The sequence below is a fragment of the Dysidea avara genome, chromosome 6 (assembly GCF_963678975.1).
Source record: "Dysidea avara chromosome 6, odDysAvar1.4, whole genome shotgun sequence".
NCBI classification, from domain to species: Eukaryota; Metazoa; Porifera; class Demospongiae; order Dictyoceratida; family Dysideidae; genus Dysidea; species Dysidea avara.
The window spans coordinates 36,787,711-36,805,233 of record NC_089277.1 but is presented as its reverse complement, the minus strand read 5'-3'; the positions used below and the strand labels follow the sequence as shown (position 1 = coordinate 36,805,233).

Sequence of the window (17,523 nt, the reverse complement as noted above, 5' to 3'; positions counted from 1 at the left end):
AATGCCAACCATGTGTAAAAAATTGCATGATCGAGTTATTACTTTTGCTACTTTTTGCACATAGCTAATGGAATCAGCTGAAAATAGGTAGAGAGGTAGAATAATTATGTTAGAATGATTTTTCAGTAGTTTCCAAGGAATCAGATTAAAAACCACTGACTTACATTACGAAAGTCCACTAGATGTAACTTGTGCATGATTGAAATACTCTAATAATGCAGTCACCCTAATAGAAACATTCAGCTACGTAACATGTCGCTCTATTAGAATGTTCAGCTACAATGAAATCACCATGTAAAGAGATCAACTACTAGCAAGTCACCCTGTAGAAAGTTCATGCAGATAACAAACAAATGTTACGAATCACCCTGTATAGAGTTCCAAGAAATGACTGTGATGGTATATAGGTTAATGGCAAAAGTTTTAGTAACAACAATTCAAGTGAATTTGTGTTGCCTTCTTCTAGTTTGGCACCAATTTCACCTGAATTGTCATTATTAATTTTTTTGCCGTTAACCTACCATCACAGTCATTTCTTGGCCGCCACCTTTGTTTTCACATCTTTTTCACATGGATTTTTTGGAGGCCATACCCTTTTTTCATGCTTAGCTGATTTTGTATGGTTATCACATTTATAAATTCCAAAGCCAGTCTGCAGCCAGCTTTGTAGTTCTTTTACTTGTCTTTTTCTTTGCTGCAGAAAGAAGACATCAATAGCTGAATTCTCTGGATACTCTAATATTGTTTAGGACTTCTAATAGAATACATGTGTAATGTTTTATAACTTCTAATAATTGTAGATCAATGCAAATATAAACATAGCAGATATAAAATAGGTGCAGCCCCCAAATATTTCAGGGTGATAAAGATATGAAATCAAAGGTGGCGGCATTACAATGATATTTTCAAATAGTGAATAAAAGTCATATTTATAATTTTGTCTATTGCAACCTATTTCTTGGCTGCCACCTTTGAGTTCACAGCTTTTTTCACCCAAGCTTTTTAAGGCCAACCCATTTTTAAACCAGACATGCCTGGTTTACTGAAATTGTTTTTGTAAAAGTGTGTCTGTGTGTGCATGCGTGCATGTTTGCGTACCTATCTAGCTATCTATCTACCTATTGCCTATCTATCTACCTATCTATGTTTGTCCATATGCACCTACATGAGCAAAATCATTAATGGCAAAAGTAGCTTTTACAAAAGAAGTAAAAGTGAAACGAAGTCTGTATTAACTTAAGCACTGGTAAACTTGGCTATGAGGTGGTTTCTTTTCAGAGGTGTGAAATACAGGTGTGGCGACTCTCCTCAGACTTTGTGAATTACCTTCCCTTTGGGTTTTACAGGGGTTTAATAATTGAGAGCAACAGTGCAGGCCTCGTAGAGTACCAGGAATAGCCTATCCCTTCAAGTTGGAAAGGGGGCATATCCCTGACATACGTGAACGAAAATGAAGAGCAGCTTTGAGGCTTTGTCAAGAGAATTTGTGGGAAAAACAATAAGTCAAACTAGGGCCCAAACAAACTTGAACATTAGTTCGAGCTAACAAACCTTCAAATCTGGGTTCAGCAATTCGAATTAGGCAATTAAATAGTATATGGAAAGGCGTACAATAATTTCTGTAGTTTAAAACATGACATCCACATCTGGAGGAAGTGTTCGTGTTACACGTGGTTTGAGTTCAAATTATTTAAGTAAATCTCAGACCAAGAAATTCACTGAAGACAATTGAGAGACTAAAGAGGGTGAAACAGAAAGTATTTGTGCCGGCAGTAAAGGGCCAGAGTCAAAACATTTTCGCTCAGACGTGTGGGACTTCTTCATGAAGGTGACTGTTGGAAAGAAAGTGTTGTGTGGATTGTGCAAGAATGAATATATCTTACCTTGGAGCAATGAGTAACTTGAGAGAATATTTGCTTCACTATCACAAAGACAAGTATAAATGCAACAAAAGTGGAGGTAACAAAGCTTCCGATGACAAGGAACAAACTAGCATGGATGCTTTCTTTACTCGCAGTACGTGCCCTATATCATGTGCCAAGAAGATTACAGAATTGATTGCATTCATGGTGGCAAAAGATTTATGACCTGTTGCAGTTGTTGATGGAGAACAACTTCTATTCTTTGCTATCATCTGTACACATAATGGATGTTGTTTGTCGGAAGTACACCATGGCTAGTGAAAAGCTTAAAAGAATTTTAGTTGAAAGTGGAAACACAACGCAGTATTCGCTGCAATAGTTATTTGGATCAGCTTTGCCAATTATGCCTATATTTCACTGACTGTTCATTTTATTGATGGGTGTTGGGAACTGAGGAGCTATACACTGGCTACATATCCATTTCCAGAGCAGCACACAGGTGACAAAATTGTGGAAAAATTGTAGGAAGTTGTTGGTGAGTATGAAATTGATGACAATAGCATATTTGCTATTGTTCACAACCAAGGCTCCAATTTCCAGTGTGCAGGGCATCTTTTAGAAACTGACAAACAGTGGAATAGTTTGAATTGTGCAGTTCATTGCTTATAATTGTGGGTTATTGAAGGAAATGCTATAGCACAAGCTTTAGCTGCTACAAAAGCATTGGTCGAACATTTCCATCACAGGGCATGGGCTACTGTAGAGTTAAGGAAGAAACAAGAAAGTATGAATCAACCTACACATAAACTGGTCAATGAATGTAAAACACATTGGAACAGTAACTTTTACTTGTGTTAGTCCCTTCTTCAAAACAGGTGGCCAGTTTTGGCTTTTAAAGCAGATGTAGGGTGGAGCATTGAAGGCTAGATTTGTTAAATGTCAGTGGGAGCTACTTGGTGATTTGGTGAAAATTCTTCACCCACTAGAAATAGGAACAGCTCATCTGTGTTCTGAGTCTAAATCATCTATGTCATCCATTTTTCCTGTTCGTTTTAGAATTATAAAGCATTTAGAGGTTAAAGAAAGTGATTCAACAAATATTAGAAGATTTACGATATCTGTCGAATTTCAAATTAAAAGTAGGTGGGATTTGAATGACATTGCTTCTTCATATATCAAAGTGATTGCAGCAGCCTTGGGTCCTTGGTGCAAAGTTTTAAAATTTCTCTCTGTAGAAAAAAATATTATGTGAAGTTAAAGCAGACATAAGACATAAACACAAAACCTTCGAATCGACAGTAATAGCTCAAACTCAGAATCGCAGGCTCAACCATTAGTGAAAAAGAAGGCACTTGACATATTGTTTGGACCAGAAAAAATGGTGTACTTTTAAAATTGTGAACTTGTTACTGTAAACCATGCGTTACCAATTTTACTTCAAATTCGAAAAGTTCGTGAATTTTAATTAATGAATGTTTGAACTATGAAAATCAAAGTTTGTTTGGGCCTAAAATCAAACTATAAGATAGTTTAGAAGATACTTCTGTGCGTAATACTGCATGTTGTTAAAAGCGGTTTGTTTAACAAGCGCTTCCTTAGCAGTCCATAGCAACGCAATTAAAGAATTATGAAAATTTCATGAATTACGTACTCTGAGAATTAGAATAAATTATGTATTATTGTACAACATAATAAAATAGTAATACATAGTTGGTTAATCCCAGATGAGTTAGCTAACTACATGGTGCCTGGTTTTTAGAAGTAGCACATCAACTTGTTTCACTGCTTGCATGTTTTTGTGTGGATAAAACTTAATTGCTACAAGCAAAGAGGTTCCTGAAATAATTATGCTCCTCTTGCAACCACACTACAGGAAAAGCCATTATGTGTTTTAACAGCACTATTCACCCACTCAGTTAGACTATCATTACAAAAATTACAAGTTCTGTGTAGTACAATGATGTACAGCTGAATGGAAAGGTATGTAGAAATGAATTTGATACTTTTGGTGTGAGCTGCAAGAATGATTTAATTTGGCAGTCAGAATTCTCTTCCATTGCTACATATATCCACACTCCATCTTCAAGAGATCATCTCTGATTAGCTTTCATTTGTGTCTTCTGGGATTGACACAGAGGGTGCAACTGAAGTACTGGTATTAGTAATCTGTGGTGGCCCCTAACACTTGTGGATACTGGCAAATCTGGTACACCAACTGGTATTACAGCTTTGTCATCATCTGACAGTCACATACAGTTGTACAAAGTATGTAAGTTCTCTAAAAGCCTTAACATGTGCAGTAGTGTATTGACATAACAGGAATCAGAATTTGACTTATAATTGCTTCAACTGAACACCTAACTTGACACAGAGCCTGCCAGTGTAACAAAGTGCATGCTGATGTAAAATATGGGTTTATAGGCCAAACTGATATCGGATTTATTTCATCATAGATAATAGACACCCTATACTGGATTGGAAATTTCTAAGTGCCACCTAATCTATCTACGTTTCATGCCCCTTATACTGTACACAGTACCGGAAGTATATTTTTAAGAACATGTTTTGCTTACTGGTGAGTAGTAAACATACAGTACCTAAGGTCTGGTCTATTCTAGTAGGTGTACTGATGTGTGTAACTAGAAGTTTGACTAGCGCAAATCACCCACTAGAGAGACCAGCTGGAAACAAGTCACCCTGTAGAGAAATTGGCTAGAAGAAATCACCTTGCAGTGAGTTCAACTACAAACAAACCATCTTGTAGAGAGACAAATCACCCTGTAGAGGGTTCAGCTACAAACAAATCACCCTGTATCAAGTTCAGCTGCAAACAAATCACCTTGTAGAGAGTTCAGCTAGAACCAACTGTAGAGAGTTAAGCTACAAATAAATCATCCTGTAGAGAGTTCAGCTATAAACAAATAACCCAGAAAGAGTTCGGCTTGAAACAAGTCACCCGGTAGAGAGATCAGCTAGAAAAAGTCACCAGAGTTCAGCTACAAAGAAACCATCCTGTTGACAGTTCAGCTACAACCAAATCATCCTATAGAGAGTTCAGCTCGACACAAGTCACCCTGTAGAGAGTTCAGCTACAAACAAATCACCTTGCAGAGAGTTTGGCTACAAAAAATAACCCTGTAGAGTGATCAGCTAAAAACAAGTCACTTTGTAGGGAATTTAGCTACAAATAAATTACCCTGTAGCAAGTTCAGCTAGACACAAGTCACCCTGAAATTGCCATTTTAAAGCTATATTTTTGTCAGAAACAATAACGTTAGTGTCAGTAAAATTAATTAGCTAAATAATGTGCTAATAATTACCGATACCAATAATTGCTGATAAACTAGTTTCTGATTTTATTGGTACATCACTATAGTGTAATAGCCTGTTGGCATATCTTAATCACAATTGTCTACCTCTTAATGTGTAAGAAACCTTAAACTTTAGGTTGACAATAATCACATTGCTATCTATAGCATGTGGGTTGAAAGGATAAGCATGGCTATTTTTGAAATCCTAAACATAATTATTGTAGTGGGATTTATTGTATTGCCCAATGCCTTATTCAACAACCAAGGAAACTGGTAACTTAGTGATGAACATACTGGGATTTAAATTGTGACCATGCATACTGCCAATTTTGGTTCTGTGACTTGAATACACTGGCATCTTCCGGCTATCATGGGTTGTGTAGGAAGGTAAAGAGAACATTATTACACCAAATTCTCTATCTGTTAAGGTTTGGAATATTGTCATCAACCACATCCTTTATAGCACTGTCCAGGTCTAGATGCTGATTTGATTGGAGCATGTCATGTTTAGCTCCTTTTATTCTTTGGCAACAGGGGCTGAAAAGGTGTTTTAGGGTGAGCTGTTGTTGGTTCGAGTGATCATGGTTTGTACTGTTGGGATTTGTGACCGTCTCAGCAAAAACCTGACTTGTTCGCACAATTAAAAAAAATTTTTTTATTCACTCAGCATTATTAGCAGTGTCCAAGGAATGGATCACCAAAGTTTTAGCATTCTGTGGTGAGTAGTTTTGAAATTATAACGCTAGACAGTAGGAAGAGCAAGATAATCGATTTGTACAGCGACTATACTGAAAATAAACTACAGGCGCTTACATTTGCAGTCATAACTTCCATTTGGATTAGTCTACAGCATTGCAATTTGGCTTACATTGTTCACCATGAATCGGTACATCAGCCAAGGTATAGTGTTAGCCCTGTAGATACTTGCGCATATGGATATGAAAGTGGTTTGGTAGAAGACACGATGATGATCTTGTTTACGTTTACCGCATTGTAAACAAACGCACGTGACACGCATTCCATTGAAGCTACAGAAACGAAACAAAGATTTTCTCACTCTCCATGAGCAGGCGAATACGATGGTATAACGTTTTAATCAATTTCAGTCTTCCTTCTTCAAATACTGGCCCCGATAAAAACCAGAATATTTTTCTTTGTAACATGCGTAATTTTACGAATTATTTTTAAATTTCTCAATGCGCATGCTTGTGCGAACAAGTCGGGTTTTTGCTGAGATGGTCACATTTGATACCAGCCCATGCAAACAAAGCAACTAACTCAGCAAACAAATTGTACAAAACACAAAAGAACAATACAAAAACTAACAGTTACATATTTGTGACTGGATTTTGGAAAAACGATCCAAATCGCACATTAGGGGTTTCGAGATAAACGGTTTTAAAGAATTGAAGCCAGCATAACTCTCCAAGGATAGCAAGCACGCGTATGAAATTTACACAAAAGATGCATCAATCTGTTACCTTTCAAATCACTTCCAGTACTTGTAGCTGCTTGTACAGTTTCCTGCCAAATAAGATAGAAAATCTGAGCAGTTGGACGAGCGAAGTAGTATCACAAGTGCTCACAAAGGGGTGGAGGCTGGGGGGTGGCGGGGAGGGAAAGAGATAGACCTCAAAATGGAGGCAGACCACGACTGGAGTCCAGACACGAGATTACAGGGCTGCGCTGGCTCCTTAGTGGCTGATATGTAGCAAAAACAACAGAGAACACGTCTGGCCAACATTATAAGGCTGTCCACCAGTAAACGACTGATTCTTGCCAAGCCAGGTCCTTAACAAGGCCTGAAACCGCCATTTGAGCACTCCACACCACACAGAAAAGACGTCTGTTAAAACCAGCCTCGAGTAGTTTGAGTAGTGCTGAGGGTCAAAACTTGTAGTACGATAGTGTAGCTATCAACTGGTGGTGTTAGTTTGATTTTGCCTGATGTGCGATTTGGATCGGTTCTGTAAAATCTGGTCACATATTAACACTTCACACCTAAAACTGTACAAAATAAAGAATGGCCTAATGCATGAAAACTTACATGAACAAGGTGTATCATAATTAGAAGAACACAAACCAAACCGTACAACTAATATTCTATGTGTGCATTGAGTTGAACACATTTAATAACTCATGGATGAAATTACAAAAGTTCTTGAAATTTGATCCATTTCTTGTTCCTCTAAAAAAGTATTTTATTCAAATATCTGACACATTTATGACCAATCAATTTCACCATACATTTCTTATGAGAAGCCATAAAGTGCATTGCCTGTATGTCCTTTTCTTGATTTTGTGACGGAGCCAAACCACACATGACACCTTTACTCTTGCCACTAATCACTTAGTTATCTGTAATGGTATTTCCCTTGAAAGTTGTTTTCTCAGGACTCAGCTCAACTTGTATACATACTACAAATATACCAGCACAAGGAAAATTAGGAATTTTAAGTTCAATTATATAGGGATCATAGAAAAAAGTAAAGGAATAAGGGAAGTTTATTTCACCTGCAGAAATACTAATGGATATATAATTCCTACTTCAGTCCAAGCCTTTTGATTTCTTCTGATATTTGGATGATTATGATGGATACTGACATCAGTAATGGTTGCAAAGTTCCATAGCAGTTGACTGTCTGGTTGTCTAAAATACTATTAGGCAAATCAAGCTCATTCTCATATTGGGATTGTCTATATACTCTAGTTTGACATCTTCCATATATACCAGGTGGCTGAAACATAACTGTAGATGTGTTTGAAAGAAAATAACCTTCCTGGGTGCTTTCTAAAATTTAATAGTTAGTAGTGCAAGACACATGATAAAATAACAGTAGACTGTCACCTTAAAGTAATCCATATTGGATAGCAACCTTTGCTAAAAACAAAACAGCTGCAATAAGCATAGTAGGCCAAAAAGAAATTGCCTTTATAAAAGCTAAACAAATGCCATGGACTCTAATTGATCTTAAACAGTGTACAGTTCAATCATGAGGACTGAGTCATATGCCTTATTCATATCTATCCACACCAGTGTAGCATCATTTGATCGATCCTTTGTACCGTTAGCTTTGTGTATATCCTTTCTGTTGAAAAGGGACTAAGTTACAGCAGTATTTTCCAGATATTTCTGCAGCAGCAATCTCAAAGTAGTGGTAAGAAGTTTCCATGCTGTAGACAGACATTTGATGAGTCTGTAGACTGAAGGAGCATTACTTTTAGTTGGATTTTTTTACAACTAATACTGTTCTAGTCTGTTATATATATAGAAGCAGATCGTTGCAGTGATTTAGTAGAGTGGCATGAAAGAACAAAAGCATTTCATTCAACATGAATCTAACTTTTCTCTAGGCCCTGTGAAAATCACCTGATTGCAACCAAGAGTATGATATAGCAGAGTCAACAACAGATGAGATGGAGATATTCAAAAAGGCATTTCTGTTTCAGTATACTTCATAGATCACTTCAAAGTTTCAACATTAATTTACTCCTTAGAAGGAGGCTCGACTTAACCGGTCTAATTCCCTACCTGCTGATAAAAATAATCGTGGTAGTTTGTTGTAAAAAGCATGTTATGCCTACATCTTTATGTTGACAACCATTAGGTAATAGCCTTAATTATTTTGATGGACTTCCTCGCTTAAATAGATAAAATTAATAAATAAAACTTTAGCAGTAAGACAATCTGCAATTTGTACAATTCCATTAAAAAAATTCAGATACTGTAAGCAGTCAGGATTTCTAATAGAACAGTCACACAAATATGCTATTTTATTGAAGCAGTCACGTACATAGAATAAGGCCAGGCAAACTTGATTCATTATTTTTCATTTCCACTGACATCACATCGTACCCCACCTCCTCAAATTTCATTATTGCTATTGTCAACCACCTGCACACAATTATTTTGATGCTAAGAAGACTGTCATTTCACAACACCCATTTTGTACCTCAGAAAAGGTAAGTATTAGTTTTTACAAGACTTTAACTAACCTTTATAGTAACAGAACAGTCTGATTTGGAGCAATTTCTTCAATAATGAGTAATGAAAAATGACTAGGCACTGGCCTATTATGCCCGAAATTTTACCTATTATGCTTTGGAGCATTGCTCAAAAATTAAGCCTATTATGCTCAAAATTATGCTTTCAAAATCAAGATTATGCTCTAGAAGTGACTGTTTTATTAGAGTATATCAGCCTTTCCTGACTGCTCTATTAGAGTAAGTGACTGCTCTATTAGAGTATCTCGATCTTATTTCTGCAAAGTGTGAATAACCAACAAAGAAACGGTTTAATAAGTTATATTACGTGTTTTTGATTATAAAATGCACTAATAATACTATTGGCAGTGAATATTTGCTTTCTTTCAGGCACGCGTATTGCGCATTTAATTAATTTTTCAAGCATCGTCCCTATTATGCTGGCATTATGCTTGATGCTTTTGGTCACCTATTATGCTTTAAATTATGCCAGCATAATCGGCCGGTGCCTAAAAATGACCTCCTGCCTACACAGAAATCAAAATTTTTGTGGACGAGAAACAGGTGATCAAGTTTTCTTGGCCTAATGAAATGCTCAACCAGTTAAAGAATAGAATACCATTTGAGGCTGGAACATCAATGTAAATGGTCTAATGTAAAAACTAACAATATTGGCAAAAAAACAGTACATAATTTTGGCAATTCTTAAAACCATAATAGGTGACTTTTGAGCACTGCTTAAAGTATAATGCTCAATTTTATGAGTGTAATAGCCTCATAAGAGTTTTGGATTCAGAGTAGGGTAGCTAGTGTTATTAGCTGATATGTTTGTTGTACAACACTGCAGCTATGAGACAACTGAGTGAGCAAATTAAGCTGTGCACAAAGAAGTGGTTTCAAAGTTTAATTACTCTAATAATCTGAAATATTACAACTTATTATTGTGAAGTGAAAGATGTTGGGACACAATGGTGACAATATCAAGTTATCTTGAATATACAAATTTTCTTGGAAAAAAGGCTTTTTCCCACAATCGATATCATTGACATGCACCATGTAATGAAAATTAATACACACATGGGCGTAGGAACAGGGGGGGCCACAGGGGCCAGGGCCCCCCTAGTCTGTGGCCGTGGATAGATAGAACAGGCCAGGGCGGCAGGGCCCCTCCAGTTTGCAGCAGGAATCATTTTTACAGTAATGCACCATGTGACCTGTAATAATTATAGATCATTGGCCTACTTGGACGCTGATAAGCTATGTTCCTTTCTCACCGACTAAAATGTTGGTCCTGGTTTATTTGAAATAATATTAGAGGCGCTTAAAGTGATAATAAGCTACGTACACCTCACGTGTAATTCGTGTTAGGAAATAATTAAAAAACTGCATGTGCAGCTGCAGAGAGTTAACTTATGTCTCAGTCTCACTACCAGAAAACTCTGTCAGAATTAATTCGTAGTCATGGTAGACCTATTTCGGAGTCCATTTAGTGAAGGAGCTTCTAACAGTAACAGATCCCAGAGCGATTCTAGCGGAGGTAGCTTTGTTCTAGCCCTCATGCGGTGGCTCTAGCCCTAATAACGAACCTTTGATGGAGGAAGCTGAATCAGAGCAGTCCCACTTCCCAGAAGACTACGGATCTGTGAACGACTAACGCAGAATGTAGCTAATACTCAGGGTGGAAGACGTTAATTCATTAATTCATCCCGCATACAAGTAATTTATCACTTCTGGGGGGGTATATTTAACAACATGAAATTAGTTCAAGTAACAGCACCTTATTAATTGTGTTTTGTGATGTCATCAGTCCTACACGTCATTAACATGGTATACAAGGTTGCTATAAGACGATTACGTATCTAGCATCACTGTGATTATGATTATTGGCTAAAATTTCCTCCAGATTCAATCCCATAGCACCTATTTTTCAAAATTTCCCTGGGGGGGGGGGGGGGGTGCATGCCCCCAGACCCCCCTAGAAGGAGAGCAATGCTCTGAGTGCGCTTCTCACACTGTGCATGTACCCACAGGTAGCTACACCCTCCTCCACCACTGCTTTAGTTACCAATAGTGGCCCCCCTATAGTTTTTTGCTTTGCTACGCCCCTGACACATCAATTCTTACCTATCTTGCTGAGGGTTTTATTATATTACATTTTAATCCAATGTTTATACCACTATAGGGATCAGGTGAGACTCCACTACACCAAGCAATAGAAGGTGATCACACAGAAGTAGTAAAATTATTATTGTCGAAAGGAGCTGATGTTACTAGCATAAATAAAGTGAGTGCTCACACATACTAGAGTACAATCTTTTGTTTTGCATTTTCACCATTACATGTATGTTGTGAGAGTATGATAACATGTAACTGAGCCTGCATGCACATGGGCATTTGTCCACAGTACTTTTTCAAATTTTCATGACTCATAAACTTTTTATGTCAGCATGCTATATAGCCATATAATTTTCTGCACTTATCAAACGTTTAATTGGCAATTTACAAAATGAAGACACTTGATTATTATACCACTTTAGTGAGGGAATTCAAAGGCACCACTTGGGATTTAACTTACATATTTCCCAGGAATGTCATGGGAACATGGTGTACTCATGGCTTTGATGCCCAACCAGTTTAAGAATACGATACGGATTGACTCATTATATTGAGCAATGTGCAACGTAACATTGTGGGATTCAGTATTACTTTTTTTGCAAGGCTGAGTGTAGCCAAAAATGATAAAAAATGGTTAGGATTGTTCATAATCTATTCTCTATAATTAATAATCACTATACGATGATGTATGGATGTGTACTTCTGTGTAATATGTGTTAGCTATTGAGCAGTCCACAGAACAAGACCACTACTAAAAAATAGGTTACTAACTTATATATAATCACAAGTTGACCCTTAAACCTGTGTAACCCAGAAAACTGGATTTGATAAAACACAAACAAAAAATGCACAATATTTTTTGCCATTTTACATACATAGTTTACACAAGTATATCTCGCAAAGCGTTTACCCAATCTCTTAGAAATAGAGATTTCCTTACTTGGGAAGGCCTACCCTTTTGAATTGTGGAAGTAAAGTGATAAAATTTAATGGTGTTTGTAATAGTAGTCCAACAGCTGTGAGGAATCGGCAAAATCTCTCACAGCTATTGTATGATTAACTTCTATCATTTTACTTCCAAATTCAATCCAGTGACTATTTAAACTTGACCACTAATCAACAATGTTTAAAGGTATAATTAGAGTGTACCGATATAAGAAAACTAAACCGATCCAATACCAATCTGATATGGATTAATAATTTTGAAACCGATACAATACTGATCCGATATACAGATATAACTAAGTGTAGCTATTTATATTTGAGGAACCACATATGCCATCTTCAACTTTATTTTAACTACTGAAGAAACCACTGAAGACAGTCTTAAGATTATTGGCTATGCTTGGTTACCCATGGTGGTGTGGCCTCTATTGACAGCTCAGACTATAATGCACCCACAAATATTTTAATACATGCCCCTGCCAAATTTAGTCCAGATTACTCTGCATTTTAATGGCTTGTAGAGATGGTTGTTTGTTTTGTGCTTAGCTCTTGGTTCATCTGTTTGCTGTTTCCCCAGGCCCATCACTATGAGTGTTCTGTGGTGCAGCCAGGAAAAATTTTTTACCAAAGCAAAGTTTATACATTTACCAAATTGAGGGTCTGCTTCTGACTCAACTGATTCACAAATACTTTTCAAGTATGGGTGGTACAGCATTTGCAGGTTGACTATCTGGTTGGATGGAGGAAACTGTTTCAGAAGACTCTGAATGTTTTTCTGCAAGTTATAAGTAATGCTCCAGCATAGTTAATGCTACAGTATACCATGCTTCAATTATAAGACTAGTTTAATTACATGTAACACAACTTACTCCGGAGATATTTTGAGCAGTCAGGCCATCCATGGACTGCAATGAAGGTCATAGTTATGCATACTACTTTTTATTGATCTGATGTGATGTTTAAATTATCTCTTTCATGTGATGTTCAACTGCATGTGCTAAACATGTCTAGCTAGGGAGTCTAGGGGAATGCTCCCCCTCAAGGAAAATTTTACTTTGAAATGGAATGTGAAGCGAGCTATTTTTTTGATTGTAACGGCTAATGCATAATCAATTAGCTCAATGTAATGCCATGCAGTTGACTCATTGGAACTTTTGAAAAGTAATGTAAAGACAATTGACATAAATGTAAATGATCAAGTATTGAGAACAGTGGCTATAATCTGTATTGAATGTTCTATTAGAGTATATTGCGATGACTGTTCTATTAGAGTATCTCGATTTTTTACAAATTCAAGCCACACAAAATAGAATCTATGGCTGTAGTACTAAGCAGGGCTGGAGCCTATGGTACCTTGATGGTGCTGGACCACTTTTCAGCTACTGAGGTATAGCACTGCTGTCTAGTAACGTTTGAGTAGAAAATCCAAAGTGCCAAAACTCAGGCCTGCTGAGCCTGCTGTTGAGCATTTTTACCGAGGCAGCTGCCTTGGTTGCCTCAATGGTAGCTTCGCCACTGGTGTTTGTTGTATGATTGGTAAGCTTTGTGACAACAAGACAATATTTATCCACACACTTAGATGGCTTCATGTAGCATACAGCTTTTAGACAAGGAAGATAGCTACTATTTCCTGCATGTTAGCTAAATAATAGGGGTTATAATGTGGCTTGATCATTGGACAGTGTCCTTAAGATATTTTAGTTGTATATTGGTGTATCATATTGGTTTTTAGCAGCAATATTGGCTCCCATCGATATAGTAGAAATGTTTATATTGGCCACCGATACAATATGTATTGGTACGTATATTGGTACACCTCTAGGTAAATTGAATACTTAATTGTGGCACTACTCAAGTGTGGTACTACCGTATATGCAGTATTTTTTGAAGGATGTATTTTTTTTTGCGAATTTCATGAATGGGTATCTTTTGTGAAACTTAAATTATGAGAATGGTGAAGATATTAGAATCTAATCCAAAACAGCCAAGCTGTAAAAAAAGTGTGCGGCCCTCTGAAAGGCTATGGTGAAAAAAGATGTGAAATCCAAGGTGGCGGCCAAGAAATGGCTGTGATGGTAGGTTAATGGTAAAAATTTTAATAATGACAATTCAGGTGAATTTGGTGCCGCTTGGTCTTGGCACAAAATTCACCTGAATTGTCATTATTAAAATTTTTACCATTAACCTACCATCACAGCCATTTCTTGGCCGCCACCTTGGATTTCACATCTTTTTTCACCATAGCCTTTCTGAGGGCCGCACACTTTTTTTACAGCTTGGCTGTTTTGGATTAGATTTCATTTCTTTTTGTATTTGTATACCCCAAAGCCGGCCTATGGCCAGCTTTGGGACTTTTTTAACCTATGCTTTTTTTTCTTTACTACAGGAAGAAGAAAAGATGAAGTAGATGTACTTTAAGTATTTTATCAGTAAATGTACAAATTATATATATAATACATAATTTGATTACAGAAATCTCCATGGTGGTTTCTTTGTAACTGAACACTCTACAAGCTCTCTACAGGGTGAATTGTTTGTAGCTGAACAATCTACAAGGTAACTTCTTCTAGCTGATCTCTCTACAGGGTGATTTGTTTGTAGCTGAATTCTGTACAGGTGATTTGTTTGCAGCTGAGCTCTTTACAGAATGGTTTCTTTGTAGCTGAACTCTCTACAAGGTAATTTCTTCTAGCTGATCTCTCTACAGGGAGATTTGTTTGTAGCTAAACGATCTACAAGGTAATATCTTCTAGCTGATCTCTCTACAGGGTGATTTGTTTGTAGCTGAATTCTGTACAGGTGATTTGTTTACAGCTGAGCTCTTTACAGAATGGTTTCTTTGTAGCTGAACTCTCTACAAGGTAATTTCTTCTAGCTGATCTCTCTACAGGGAGATTTGTTTGTAGCTGAACGATCTACAAGGTAATATCTTCTAGCTGATCTCTCTACAGGGTGATTTGTTTGTAGCTGAATTCTGTACAGGTGATTTGTTTACAGCTGAGCTCTTTACAGAATGGTTTCTTTGTAGCTGAACTCTCTACAAGGTAATTTCTTTAGCTGATCTCTCTACAGGGAGATTTGTTTGTAGCTGAACTATCTACAAGGTAATATCTTCTAGCTGATCTCTCTACAGGGTGATTTGTTTGTAGCTGAATTCTGTACAGGTGATTTGTTTGCAGCTGAGCTCTTTACAAAATGGTTTCTTTGTAGCTGAACTCTCTACAAGGTAACTTCTTCTAACTGATCTTTCTACATGGTGATTTGTTTGTAGCTGAACTATCTACAAGGTAATTTCTTCTAGCTGATCTCTCTACAGGGTGATTTGTTTGTAGCTGATTTCTGTACAGGTGATTTGTTTACAGCTGAGCTCTTTACAAAATGGTTTCTTTGTAGCTGAACTCTCTACAAGGTAACTTCTTCTAACTGATCTTTCTACATGGTGATTTGTTTGTAGCTGAACTATCTACAAGGTAATTTCTTCTAGCTGATCTCTCTACAGGGTGATTTGTTTGTAGCTGAATTCTGTACAGGTGATTTGTTTGCAGCTGAGCTCTTTACAGAATGGTTTCTTTGTAGCTGAACTCCCTACAAGGTAACTTTTCTAGCTGATGTCTCTACAAGGTCACTAGTTTGTAGCTGAACTCTCTACATGGTGGTTTCTTTGTAACTGAACTTTCTACAAGGTGACTTCTTCTAGCTGATCTTTCTACAGGGTGATTTGTTTGTAGCTGAACTCTCTACAAGGTAACTTCTTCTAGCTGATCTCTCTACAGGGAGATTTGTTCGTAGCTGAACTCTCTACAGGTGATTTGTTTGAAGCTGAACTCTACATGATGGTTTCTTTGTAGCTGAACTCTCTACAAGGTAACTTCTTCTAGCTAATCTCTCTACAGGGAGATTTGTTTGTAGCCGAACTCTCTGCAGGTAATTTGTTTGAAGCTGAACTCTCTAAATGATGGTTTCTTTGTAGCTGAACTCTCTACAAGTTAACTTCTTCTAGCTGATCTCTCTACAGGGTGATTTGTTTGTAGCTGAATTCTGTACAGGTGATTTGTTTGCAGCTGAGCTCTTTAAAGAATGGTTTCTTTGTAGCTGAACTCTCTACAAGGCAACTTCTTCTAGCTGATGTCTCTACAAGGTCACTAGTTTGTAGCTGAGCTCTCTACATGGTGGTTTCTTTGTAACTGAACACTCTGCAAGGTGATCTCTTCTAGCTGATCTTTCTACATGGTGATTTGTTTGAAGCTGAACTCTCTACAAGGTAACTTCTTTTAGCTGATCTCTCTACAGGCAGATTTGTTTGTAGCTGAACTCTCTACATGATGGTTTCTTTGTAGCTGAACTCTCTGCAAGGTAACTTCTTCTATTGATCTCTCCCCAGGGCGATTTGTTTGTAGCTGAACTCTCTACATGGTGGTTACTTTGTAGCTGAACTCTACAAGGTGATTTCTTCTAGCTGAACTATCTCTTTCCATAGTTGCATGAACTCCCTACAAGGTAACTTCTTCTAGCTGATCTCTCTACAGGGTGACTTGTGTGTAGCTGATCTCTATACAGGTTTCTTGTTTCTAGCTGATATCTTAAATTCTCTTCAGGGTGACTGCTCTATTAGGATGACTGCTCTATTAGAGTATCTCGATCTCGCACTTGCTGCACCAAGTAGGATTTCATGTTATAACTCCGTGGCTTTAAGTCTGATTCTTCTACACCATTGATGAGCCTTTCTAAGATGATTACTCCATCTGTACATCGATTTTCAAAGCATTACCCTAAGCGGTTTATCTGGTAGGCGTGGCAAGCAGTCTTTTTTTATTAGCTAATCTCGATTGCGTAATTGTTACACACTGTTGGTTTTTTCGTTGTATCTTCCTGTTTTTTAGCTCGATTTCTTTCAAACCACAAAAGGTTTGAGGTTCAATAGTTAACCTATTCACCCACCGATTTTCAGCTTCTTCCCATACGCGGTTTACCCTGTAGGCGTGACAACATATTGGTGTTATTTTTCGTGAATAATCGCTCATAACGCTTTGCCTGTTTATTGTATTCCAGCCAAAGTTGGTACCGAGATGCGCCTTTATACCCCCCTTCTGTGTGCCAAATTTCAAGGCAATCGGATATGGCGTTCGCGTTTTATAGCAGTTTTTGTAAGTGTGCGACAAGAAAAAGAAAAATAAGAAGAAAATAAAAACGAAGAAACTGAGCCAATTTTTGAAGTCGCATATCGCGGGAACGCGCAAAGCGATTTCGCTCAAATTTGGAATGTGGAGTGCTGTAGTTGGAGGGCATGTCCACAGCAAACATCGTCT

The 17,523-nt window shown here is 37.4% G+C and overlaps 2 protein-coding genes across 2 annotated transcripts in view; both read left to right on the top strand.

Annotated features, from left to right (window-relative positions):
• Window positions 1-17,523, top strand: part of LOC136259448 (ankyrin-1-like) — a 455,130-nt gene that overhangs the window by 135,470 nt on the left and 302,137 nt on the right. The window lies entirely within an intron of this gene.
• The window catches only part of LOC136257637 (uncharacterized), a 97,777-nt gene that overhangs the window by 4,186 nt on the left and 76,068 nt on the right, over window positions 1-17,523 (top strand). The window contains exon 2 of the mRNA XM_066050889.1: window positions 11,340-11,441. The gene's annotated coding sequence lies outside the window, so the exon portion shown is untranslated. The remainder of the gene's footprint in view (window positions 1-11,339; window positions 11,442-17,523) is intronic.